This window comes from Ailuropoda melanoleuca, chromosome 9 (assembly GCF_002007445.2).
Source record: "Ailuropoda melanoleuca isolate Jingjing chromosome 9, ASM200744v2, whole genome shotgun sequence".
Classification (NCBI taxonomy): Eukaryota; Metazoa; Chordata; class Mammalia; order Carnivora; family Ursidae; genus Ailuropoda; species Ailuropoda melanoleuca.
The window spans coordinates 79,381,998-79,395,195 of record NC_048226.1 but is presented as its reverse complement, the minus strand read 5'-3'; positions in this window follow the sequence as shown (position 1 = coordinate 79,395,195).

Here is a 13,198-nt window from a genome sequence, read left to right as displayed (position 1 = left end):
GAACTAGGATGATCGGTAGGGGAAGAAAGGGATAAAGAAAGGGGGGTAATCAGAAGGGGGAATGAAACATGTGAGACTATGGACTATGAGAAACAAACTAAGGACTTCAGAGGGGAGGGGGGTGGGGAATGGGATAGACTGGTGATGGATGGTAAGGAGGGCACGTATTGCATGGTACACTGGGTTTTATATGCAACTAATGGAGCATCGAACTTTACATCGGTATCCGTGGATGTACTGTATGGTGACTAACATAATATAATAAAAAATCATTAAAAAAAAAAGAATATGGATGACCTTAAGGAGGGAAAAATATCATACTGCAAAGCACTCACCTCAGGTGATTTCTTCACATTGCCCTTTGTCAAAGTCAAGATTGTCCTCTAGCAACAGTGACAATAAGCTCTCAAAGTCCAGAGATATCAGGAAATCTGGGGGTGCAACATTCTCTGGTTAATCTTTCCCAGAAATCAATCCAATTTCTCAGGGTCTCATATATTCAATACCACAGCCCTGTTTCAAGAAACCTCAGGAAGCTGAGCATTCCATATCTTTTACATTTGTTCAACACTTATAATTAAATCCTGGATCTGCTTTTTCAATGCTGTGTGTCTTCCAGTTGCAGGTAATAAACTCTGTAAGAAACTGAAGAAGGCCTTTTTGATTTTCTAACACGTCAGGAGCTGACAGTTGGCTAACTTGAGCCTACCATTCTCTTACTTCAGGGCTTTGGAAACAGTTGAAAGATGGCAAGCCACCTCCACAAGCCTTATAAATATCTTGCCCTCATAGCTTTCAAGTGAGAGGGCTATTATGTAAACCTGTTTTACAAAATGTGGTAGTAAAGCAAACCCAGAGTTACCAGCAACTCATTTATCACCAGCAATTTTTAGCCATTTGACATATAAAGAAACCAATTTCAGAATACCATACTGAGAGGCTACTTTCTACTGTTACTACCAGTACCAATTCATTTGGTTTAGGTTTCTTTCTGGAAGCAGATCCTGAAACAAGCACTTGAAAGCATATAGGTTTTGGGGGAAAGTGAAGAAACAAATTTGGGAGAGAAAATGAGATGGGAAAAAAAAAAAAAGAAAGGCCAGTAAATGAGCACTAATGAGCTGGTTACTCTTATGAACAATAAGGCCTCAACACTCTCGCAGGGAATCAGTTGAGAAACTACCTCGAATGCATCTTACAATCATCCTTCCAGAGAACACAGGGGAATGAAACATCTATCCATTTATACTATTGTCTGAGACTCTTTTGAAAGGCTATTAAATTCCCCCTACTTCCTAATTCCTCTAATTGTAAATGAATGGCATCCCATGGCAGAGACATCAGAGTGAGTACTTGATCTAGAAAACTGGCAAAGATGTATGACTACCTATACCAGCTGTGGGTACTAAAATCAGATAGGCTAAGAGCACACAGCATGGAGCCTCACGTGCAACTATTATAACAACACAGTACTTACATTCCTATGCAATGCCTGGCATTTAGTAGGATTTCAATAATTATTTTAAAATTCATTCAATGATGAATAAATTAAATAGTTAAATTTTAATTAAACCATGAGCTTAAAATATTAATCTAGCATAAACTACTAAATTACTGGGGGGAAAGTGTTTTATCTATTATACCCATAAATGGATAAAAAGATTTTCTCCCTAAATCATTTCTTTAGCTGTAACATCTTAGCAGACAAGAGCTATCTCCTTTACATCACCAATAAACACTCCTCATTTCTGTGTTGCACTTTCTCATCCATTGGGTATGCTTTGTGTCCTTTATTACAGTCGTGTGTTTGTCAGTAAAGTGAGTGACGGAATTCCAGTGTGCATTAATGTGAAATGTTCACGGTACTTTTATCCTTTTGAGGTAAGTGTCGGTGATATATCTTTTGACATTGATGTTCTAATATAGCTCATTTGTGTCAGATTTCTTTTAATCCCATCTACCTTGGCTGGAAAATCATTTGAGGAAGGTGGGTGAAGGTGGGGGTATCATCTTTATGCTTGCTCATGCTATAATTATTTCAGAGGCTGAGGAAATTTAACAATGTGCTGCACTTTAAGCACTTTGTGGTAGTCATCATCTTTGATCAATGTTTTAAAGCTCCACTGCTGATAGAAAGGATGAAAAGCAATTATATAACATTACTGTTGAGCTGTTATTCAAGGTCCATCATGTTTTCCATTCCTTTCCCCCCCTCTGCTCTTAAGAAGAATGTGTTTTATAACACTATGACACAAGCCATCATATTTTACTTTGAGTGGTTACAAACCTCCTTTCTTCCAATTAAAGCCATTGATAAAGCATCTGTGTCTTGGACTGAACTATTTATTCTAAACAGATTATGTTTATACTCACTGTGAGACATTTTTTTTTTCACATTCATGTTTGCTATTCCATTTAGGTCTGGTTCTAAAATATAATCAACAAGTTCTGAAGTTGTTTTGCCTTACGTAACCATTCATTAATTGAAATAGAGAAGTACATAAGTTTTCATTACACCAGAGTGATGATTCATGGCATATGCTAACTTTTCATGTTTTCTAAATTAAACAGAAGTAAAAATGCAATAAACACCAAATATTACCTATGCAGCACATATCTGACCATTAGAACACAGTGGGATATTTTGAATAAGAAAATTCGACAAACATTTAATTTTCAAAACAAATTAAAACATGAAGTTTTTTAACTTTAATACCATGCATAGGTCAAAAAATTAATTTAGTAGTAATTAAAATAGTTTTTGTTATTAGGCATATATACATAGTAAGCCACAAATGCAGCATGCTGAGTAATTCAAAAATATGGGCTAATGAGCTTATTGACAAATTTATTTTTTTTTAAGATTTTATTTATTTATTCAACAGAGATAGAGACAGCCAGCGAGAGGGACCACAAGCAGGGGGAGTGGGAGAGGAAGAAGCAGGCTCATAGCGGAGGAGCCTGATGTGGGGCTCGATCCCATAACGCCGGGATCACGCCCTGAGCCGAAGGCAGACGCTTAACCGCTGTGCCACCCAGGCACCCCTATTGACAAATTTATTAAATGTTACATTAAAAAAAGGAATAATATTATAGGACACTTACATCTTTAGTGTTAACAAGAATATAAAATTTATTTTAATGGTTGACAAAATGCTTTAGGAAAAAAGAGGCTTATGCTTTGAACTCTAGTGTAGATAGAAAAATGTCATTCAATTGTCATAGAAAATCATTCTCAGTTTTTTGAGTTTAGAAACATGTCATTGGTATTTGCATTTATTTTTATTTAGTTATTGACTCTAGGCTTCCTAATTTCTTCCCCTGCCAAAAATGGAAGAGACAAATTTTCTAAGATCCTTAAGAAGATGGTTAACATATAGTTTTAGCTCTGATCACCAGCACCTGGCACATAGCCTGTGTTCAAGAAACATTAACATGTTAGGGGCGCCTGGGTGGCACAGCGGTTAAGCGTCTGCCTTCGGCTCAGGGCGTGATCCCGGCGTTATGGGATCGAGCCCCACATCAGGCTCCTCCGCTATGAGCCTGCTTCTTCCTCTCCCACTCCCCCTGCTTGTGTTCCCTCTCTCGCTGGCTGTCTCTATCTCTGTCAAATAAATAAATAAATTTAAAAAAAAAAAAAAAGAAACATTAACATGTGAATGAGTCAGAATACCATTTGTTACATGATTGCTAAATTTTTCATTTGGTATTGTAGAATTTATAATCATCCTTAGATCTTTTCAAGGGCCCTAAGCATCTGCCAATGTTGATTTAATCATTACTGTTGGCTGCCACTGTCACCATTATCTTTATCATCACCTTCTTCATCATCTTCATCATCATCATCATCCCATCATCCTCACCAGTGAGACTAACCAGAGACTTTCTGTACATTGACCTCTCTCTCTTCCTTCCTTCTTCCCTTTCTTGCTTCCTTTCCTTATATTCAAGAAATATTTTTGAGAAACCCACTGTTTTTCTAGCACTGTCCTTAGTACTGAGAAAACAATGATAGTCAGACAGGCAAGATCTCAACACACTGTCTAGAGGAAAATGTCAGGAATAAATATGTAAAAACTGGACAGATAGAAAAAATAATCCTAAAATTCATATGGAACTACAAAGACCTCAAATAGCTAAAGCAATCTTGAGAAAGAAGAACAAAGCAGGAGGTATCACGCTTCCTGATTTCATAATATATTATAAAGCTGTGGTAATAAAACAGTACAACACTGGCTTTAAAAAAAGGCACACAGACCAATGGAACCAAACTGAAAGCCTAGAATTAAACTCAAACATATACAGTTAATTGATCTTTGACAAGAGTGCTAAGAATACACAGTGGGGAAAAGACAGTCTCTTCAACAGACATAGTTGGGTAAACTAGATATTCACATGCAAAACAATGAAAATGGACCCCTATCTTATGCCATGCACAAAAATCAACTGAAAATGTATTAAACATTTAAACATAAGACCTGAAACTGTAAAACTCCTGGAAGAAAACATAGGGGAAATCCTTCAGGGCATTTGTCTTGGCAGTGATTTTTTCAACATGACACCAAAAATGCAAGTAACAAAAGGAGAATAGTCAAGTGAGACTACATCAAACTAAAAAGCTCCTATACAGCAAAGAAAACAACATAGTGAAAAGGCAACCTATCGAATGGGAGAAAATATTTGTGAACCATATATTTGGTAACAGGTTAATACCCAAAATATATAAGGAACTCAATAGCAAACAAAACCCAAATAACCCAATTTTAAAAATGGGCTAAGGATTTGAGTTGACATTTCTCCAAAGAACACACAGAAATTGTCAACAGGTATATGAAAAGATGTTCCACATCACTAATCATCAGGCAAATGCAAATTAGAACTACAATGGATATAACCTCATGCCTGTCAGAATGGCTATTATAAAAAAAAAAAAAAAAAGACAGGAGCTGGCAAGAATACACAGAAATTAGAAATCTTATACACTGAAGGTAGAAATGTAGTATAATGCAGACACTACGGAAAACAGTCTAGAGTTTCCCCAAAAAGTTAAAAATTAAACTCCTATATGATCCAGCAATGCCACTCTTGGTTTTTTATTCAAATTAATTAAAGTCAGGATCTAGAAGAGATATCTGCACTCTTATGTTCACTGAAGTACTATTCACAATAGGCAGATACAGAAACAAACTAAACATACATTGACAGGTGAATAGATAAAAAAAATGTTGTGTATACATGCAATGGCATATTATCCAACCTTTAAAAAGAAGGAAATCCTGCCATATATGACAACATGAATGTCTGGAATATATGATGCTAAAAACATAAGCCAGTCATGAAAGGATAAATGCTACATGATTAAAATAGTCAAACTCATGGAAACAGAGAGTAGAGTGGTGGGTGTCAGGGGCTGGGGGATGGGGTAAGTGGGTAGTTGCTATTCAATGAGTATAAAGTTTTAGTTATGCAAGAGGAGTAAATTATAGAGATATATGGTACAACATTGTGTCTTTGGTTAACAAAAGTGTGTTGTGCACTTAAAAATTTGTTAAGGACATTTCTTAACAAAATGTCCAATTTTTAAAAGAAAGGAAGAAAATCAGTGTGCGATATATCTTATGAATATGGACACAAAATCCACAACAAAATCTTAACAGTGAATCTATCAATACATAAAATGAACTATACACTATTTCCAAGTGACAGTCCCAGAGATGCTAGGTTGGTTTAATAATAGAAAATCAATTAATGCAATATATTATATTAATATAATTAAAAACAAAAATTGCATAATCTTAATAGACACAGAGAAAACATTTGACAAAACTCAACATCTTTTTATAATAAAAAATTTCAAAAAATTAATCACGGAAGGGAACTTCCTCAACCTGATAAAGGACATCTATGAAAAACTCACAGCTAACATCTTACTTAATGGTGAAAGACTAGCTCCTTTCCTCATAGGATGAATAACAAGATAAGGATGTTTGCTCTCACCACTTTTATTAACATTGTACCAATGTTTCTAGCTAGGAAAATTTGGCCTTAAAATTTTCCTCTGAGAAACGAACTGAGGGCTTCAGAGGGGAGGGGGCTGGGGGAATGGGATAGGCTGGTGATGGGTGGTGGGGAGGGCACGTATTGCATGGTGCACTATGTGTTATACGCAACTAATGAATCATCGAACTTTACATCAAAAACCAGTACTGTATGGTGACTAACATAATATAATAAAAAAAATTTTTTTTAAATTTTAAAAAGCATCCATATGGGAAAGGAAGAAGTAAAACTATCTCTATATCTTCCAGATGATGGATGGGCTAAGAGAAGTATAGCTAAAGGGTAAAGGGTTTCTTTGGAGGTGATGAAATATTCTAAAACTGACTATGATATGGTTGCATATATAAATGAATATACTAAAAAATGAATCCTAGAACTTACACAGATAAAATGTACAGTATAATGTATAGTACATAGATTATAACTCAATAAAGCCAGTTTTTTAAAAAGGTAGATATATAAACAGTGTAATATGTCAATTTATGAGGGAAAGTTTAGATTGGGTGGTTATGGAAGGCTTCTCTAAGACAGTGAGCGCTGTACTAAGATCTAAATAACAATGTACAAATTCACTATTTAGCTTTTGAGTATGGTTATAAAGTGGTTAGAAAATCATTAAATAACATTTATGGTCAATTTGTACTTAAACACATTTATATTTTTCAATTGGCTTTGTTGAAATTCAGAAACATTTCAGGTTTCTTTCATTCACAAATGGAACAACTCTATCTCAACAGAAATGTCATAGTCTGGCTTAATAAATCTCTATGAATTTATCCTCTCTTTCTTTTAGAATTACATATTTCTTTGCTAAATATCCATAGGACATCCATAATAAACTTATTTAGAATTTTTTACTTAGTATTGAATTAAAGATAATCCATCTCCTCTTTAAAATAAAAATTCAGACTAAAGATCTTTAATTCTAGCTTTTATTTATTTATTTGTATATTTTTAAAGATTTTATTTGAGAGAAGAGACAGAGAGAGAGAGTGCATGAACAGGGGGAAGGGCAGAGGGAGAAGCAGACTCCTGAGTATGGAAGCCCAAGGCAGGGCTTGATCCCAGGACTCTGGGATCATGACCTGAGCCAAAGGCAGCCATTTAACCGAATGAGCCACCCAGGCACCCTTTTAATTCTAGCTTTTAGACTCCACTACTACTTTTCTAACTAAGAACTTAAAAATAGCTACCTCCTGTACAAGCTAAGAAATATGTCTTATTTAAAATAACATACATGGTCTCTTAATAGCTTCTCAACCAAGAGTCTCTTTGTTCTTAATATGTAATTCATCCTTTATCAATCTGAACATCGTGGTAGTCAGAAGATAAACACAATATTGCACTTTATGGTTTCTTTCATTTCTACTGTGTTTGTATATATAATCCATAGTGTTTTAAAAAAATATAATAATATTACATAATAACAACTCAGTAATGACAATGGCTTACACAAACAAGGGATTATATCTTCCTCATAGTCCATGGCAGCTATATCTCTGTTGTCTGGCTCTCCTCTATTGACCTCATTCCAGGATCCAAACTGAAGAAAAACCCTCCACATATAACAAACTGTTTTCATAAGGAATAATAGAAAGAAAGCTGGAGGAAAAAAAAAAAGTGATGGTTCTTAAAATTCCCACTAAGAATCACCATATTGTCACTTCTGATTATGTTCCATTGGTCTCCCCTGTTATCACTGAGAAGTATACTCCTGTTCTGGGAAGGTATTGTAAGTCACATCACAATGAGGAAGGATACATATTTGTTTAATCTCTTTAAGGGCAGAGAAAAAAAACAGTGCATTTTCCCACATATTTTATGCTATTAATAAATTTGTAACTTCTTAATGTATATATTTTTACCTTGAGAAAAAAATGACAAGTCATATCTGTCTTTTATTTATTTGTTTTTTAGAGAGGGAGGGGGGTGAAAGGCAGAGGGAAAGAGAGAATCCAAAAGCAGGCTTCACACCTAGAACGTGAGCCTGACCTGGGGCTCAAATTCGCAACCTTGAGATCATGATCTGAGATGAAATCAAGAGTCAGACACTTAACCAACTGAGCCACCCAGCCACCCCATGTTGTATTGGCCTTTTAGCTAGTTAGCCATATTGATGATACTTATTCATGTCTCTGTGATTCTATTTACTCTTCCTGATAAAATTCCTGATATTCATTCATATTTGTAAATGTATTTTTGAAACCTATAATAGTCAGAGGACTTTAGCTTACTTGCATGAGTCTCTTTAGATATTCTTTAAGGTTTCACAACTCACTGTGTAAGTTTTAAAGTGTGTTCATTTGTTTTAGAAATATACATCATGAGAAACTACAGTCTTTCACCCTTTAGTGTTTAAAAATTTGTCTCTGTACAATTTGCTTTTCCCATCAAGTAGGACTTATACTCTTATTGAGCTTTGCTAAATCTTTCATAAATGCAATTGTTTTCTTTTAAGTTCCCCCATTATTTTACTTCATGAACCAAGATCTCTTCCTTTCTCAGAGTTAGATAAAGATTAGATGTTCTATTTCTGATTGCTTTGATCTTCATAAAAATTAAAATGCCAATAAAGTATGAAACAAATTTATATAATCCACTTTTTGTTTGAATAAAGCACAGAAAAGATCTTTGGTTAAGTCTAATTTCTCATAATTAATATAGTTTACTTAATATGTTTGCAGTCTGCATTATGAATATGGTGACTGTTTCATCTCCCTAATATAGTTGGAAATTAAATAACATATGTAATATAGCAATTTAACAAGATGTTTTCCACTGTATTCACCCCTTTAGATTATACTGTGTCATCACAAGGTATTAACATCCTCACATATATAACTCTTGTGTCTCCTTTCATAAGTTCCTTTCTTCCTTAGGCCATACCTGAAGATGTCCTCAGCACCAAGATACCAGGTCCCAGACAACTATAACCTCTTCTTGAACCATATTTTTTGCTTAGAAATAAAACTAAATCTGTAAGAAACTAAATTCATTAAATAGTTACAGGTACATGAAAATACATCTCTTCTTGCATCCCAATATTCTTAGTGGCATTATATAAGAGGTAAATCCCCCAGGTCTTACATTCCTGTCTATGTACACATTCCCATGCTGATCTATGCCATCTCTTCCTTAACCTGACCACCTATGTTTCTCATGACTCCTAAATCTTTCTGCTGTAACAAAAACTAAATAATAATTAGCATGTTTAAGAAGTTTCTGCACTAAATATTTTCTATGTAGTATCAATGTGCAATCAGGAGAACATAAGCCACACTGCTATTTTATTTTATTTTTAAAGATTTTATTTACTTATTTGACAGAAAGCATGAGCAAGGGGGAGGGGCAAAGGGAGAGGGAGAAGCAGACTCCCCACTGAGCAAGGAGCCCCAACGTGGGGCTCAATCCCAGGATCCTGGGATCATGACTTGAACCAAAGGCAGATGCTTAACTGACAGAGCTACCCAGGCACCCCAGCATATTGGTATTTTAATAGAAATAACTGAAGATTAATAATTGTTTAACCAGCATCAAAGAAATTAAAAGACCAAAAGGCAATATAGAGATAACACAAAATTCAGTTCTAACTCAAGTTTAGGGAAACAAAGCAAAATTGGAATTTAGAGGTTGGAGGTGGAAACCAGCAAAGCAGGGACGCAGACCTCTGGAGAGAGTTTGCTGCCTGGCTGAAAGTGCTGCCTCTGGGTATTGGAGATGAACACACAGAGATGGGCATCATGCTTCTAAAAAAGAGGCCCCAGTCAGCTGGAGCTGGTGTCTCTGATGGGGGCTATGAGGTTGATTATAGGAGTGAAAAAAATAATCTGCAAACCGAAATCTGCTGCAGAGCATAGAAGGGTGGCTTTAAAGCTGAGAGACAACAGTTGCTTTATAAGACACACATGTATTAGCTTGTTTAATCATCTAGCATGGACACTAATATACCTTCATTTTACAGATGAGCAACCTGTAAGTCAAAGTCATTTAATGCACCCAAGGTCACACAGCTGGCCAGGACTGAAACCATGTTGCCTGGCTCTGCAGGCTATGCTGAACCACGGTTCTGGCCACCTGTGTATCGCAAGCATCCTGCATCCTCAGGCACTTCTTTGAAGGCTCATACTTTCCTGAAGACATCCATTGAAGCTACTTCTTTTCTTATAGCCCAAAATCACAATAATCTGGGAACCTTATCATTTCCTAGGCAATTTCATTTCCATAAAATCACTTATTTAAACACTTTTTTTAAAGGCCATTATTTTCAGTTCTACTGCTCTTTAAATCTCTTCACTGCTAACACTTAATTTGAATACCTTCCTCCATTTTCTCCCCTCTTACACCTGAGGATGTTAATATCAAAATCACAGTTTTCTTATCCCAATTTTTGGTACCATCATGATGAAAAGTATATTCACAAAATTAATGCCTAACTTCTTACACTCTCGGCTATTGGTTTCTACCTCACTACCCCACTCCATTCTAATCTGGTCTTTTACTCCTATGACCAAACTGTGCATCCTATTGTCATTCAGAGATGACCAACCCATTAATTCATAAATTTGACTATATCATTAAGTTTACAATCCCTGTTTTCCCAAACCTCTCAAGCATTTATATGCCTTATACCTGCTTTTCAATCCCATAGAGACCTCTAACATTTGGATCCCTCTATTTATCTAATTTCAATAAATTGGCCATTCTCTGTCATCAGTTCCTATTCTATTCTTCTTATATTCCATGTGCCATTATATCAACTAATCTTTTAAAAAATATACCCAAATTTAACCAGCTTCAATTTCCCTAGTCATCCCTAAATCTTTCTCTGGTACTCTATATAAGATATTTAAAGTCCTTTCTATATTTTTAAATGTTCAAATTTATTTCCCCTAACCCAAAATGAGCTATATTTTTAAATTAAGTGCTTGTAGTCAAATATACTTAATTACAAAGACAGTTATATTTTTCTCTGTTCTATTAAAACAGAAGATGTGACTATTTTCTCATCTTAAACTCCTTCTATCTGGCTTTGCTTCTTACTACATTGTGCTTAATTCCCATCATTATTTAAATTTGCTCATGTTGACTCTTCTGGGAAAAAAAATTCTTCCATGAACTTATGCATTCCTCTTCTACCATCTTGTGTCTTTGCATTTTATAAATTTCTCAAATATATGTCTGTATTCATAGTCTCTACCCCCTCATTCCCCTCCCTCATGTCAACCTATTTTTGTCTAGCTTGTACCTTGAAATTCAACTAAAATAATTCTTGCAAATTTAAAAAGTAACCTCTTGATTCTAGTTCTTGAAATGACAGAGTAAGCACATTTCACTCCATTTTTCCAATCCCTCTCTAACTAAAAATTCCTAGAGTAAAATCATAGAGTAGTTGACTAATGATCCAAAAAGATAGAGAAAAGAGAATGTAGTTGCTATGAACAACAAGACTTGAGTAATAAACCAGCAGTAATTTTCTAGACCTTTTTTTTTTTTGGCCTCATATATATTCTGGTTTGTGTACTAGGTAAGCCCTCTATTCAGAAACATCAATGGACACAGACAAAAAAACAAAGAAGCAAAGCCTGATCTCTCTAGACACAGCACAAGTTAAATAGTGGTCCAGTAGAAGAGAAACATTTTGACCATGTATGCCTTACTCCAGGTAAACACTGTAATAAACATGCTGCACAACTTTCCCTTCTAATGAAGTCCAGAGACTGAAGAGAGCCCTGTGTTCTATCCTTGCCCAGCAACAATATGGTCATGTGCCTACTCTGATCACATGAATGGAGACTGACCTTCATCTCTGCCCTGCAATGAGGTAGAGCACCACTCCTCATACCATACACACACTGCGCAAAGAGGCCAGTCGCGTATTCACACCCTGCAATAATGAATAAACGCTCCTCTCTCTCCTCACCATCTCATCTGTGGAGATGGAGGGCAGAGCTCTGTCCACCATTCTATCTCCAGAAAAAAATGAGGTAATGCACCCATTTTTCCCAACAAAAGAAAAAAGAAAGCGAGAATTTCAGAGAAGACAAAATTAAAAAAAGGATATTTTAAGTCTGTATGTGAAGTGTTGGGCAGACCTCAGAGAAATTCATACATGAAATCAACCAAATACAAAACAGTAAAAGGTTTGATAACTTAATTCTGGTGTGGGTATACCCTGGTTTCTGGCTTGGCCTTGAGGAAGCAAAGAAGAGGGAGGGACCACAATAATATTGCAAAGGCTTTGAAGATAAAGTTGACATTTCAACCACATCCTACTAAATGGGTCAGGATGTATGTTCTGAACCCCAGTATACTGCACGCCTGAAAAAAATAGATTTTTTTAAAGATTTTATTTATTTGTCAGAGACAGAGAGAGCAAGCAAGGAAGCGCCCAAGCAGGGGGAGCAGCAGACAGAAGGAAAGCTCCTTGCAGAGCCTGATCTGAGGCTCAATCCCAGGACCCAGGGATCATGACCTGAATTGAAGGCAGACGCTTAACCGACTGAGCCACCCAGGAATCCCAAAAAAAGAGATTTTTAAGAAAAACCAGACACCATCAACATAATACTCAAATGCCCAGCATACAATCTTAAATTATTCATCACTCCAAGAATCAGGAAAATCTAAACTCTCATGAATAAAAGTCAGTAAATAGATGCCACTACTAAGATTACACAGATGTTAGAATTACCCAACAAAATTGTAAACCATCTCTCATAAAAATGTCCAAACAAGCAATTACAAACACTCTTAAAACAAATGAAAAAAATTGTAAGTGTCAGGAATGAAATAGAAAATAAGAATGAACATTTAGAACTGAAAAATACAATGACCAAAATATAAAAACTCACTGGATGAACTCAACAGCAGAATGGAGTTGACAGAGGAAATAATTTGGGAACATAGAAATAGATTATTAGATATTCCTAAATCTAAGGAGCAGAAAGAAAATGAAAAGGGCCTCATAGACCATTTTAGGACAATAACAAAAGTAATTTTATTTTACTGCAATTATTTTAATTCTTTTTGTTTTCTACTTCTTATTACTCTCCTTGGTCTCTGCTTTTAACATAATAACTAAAGACAGTATTTAAATATCTGTTTTCTGTGGGGCACCTGGGTGGCTCAGTCCTTAAGCCTC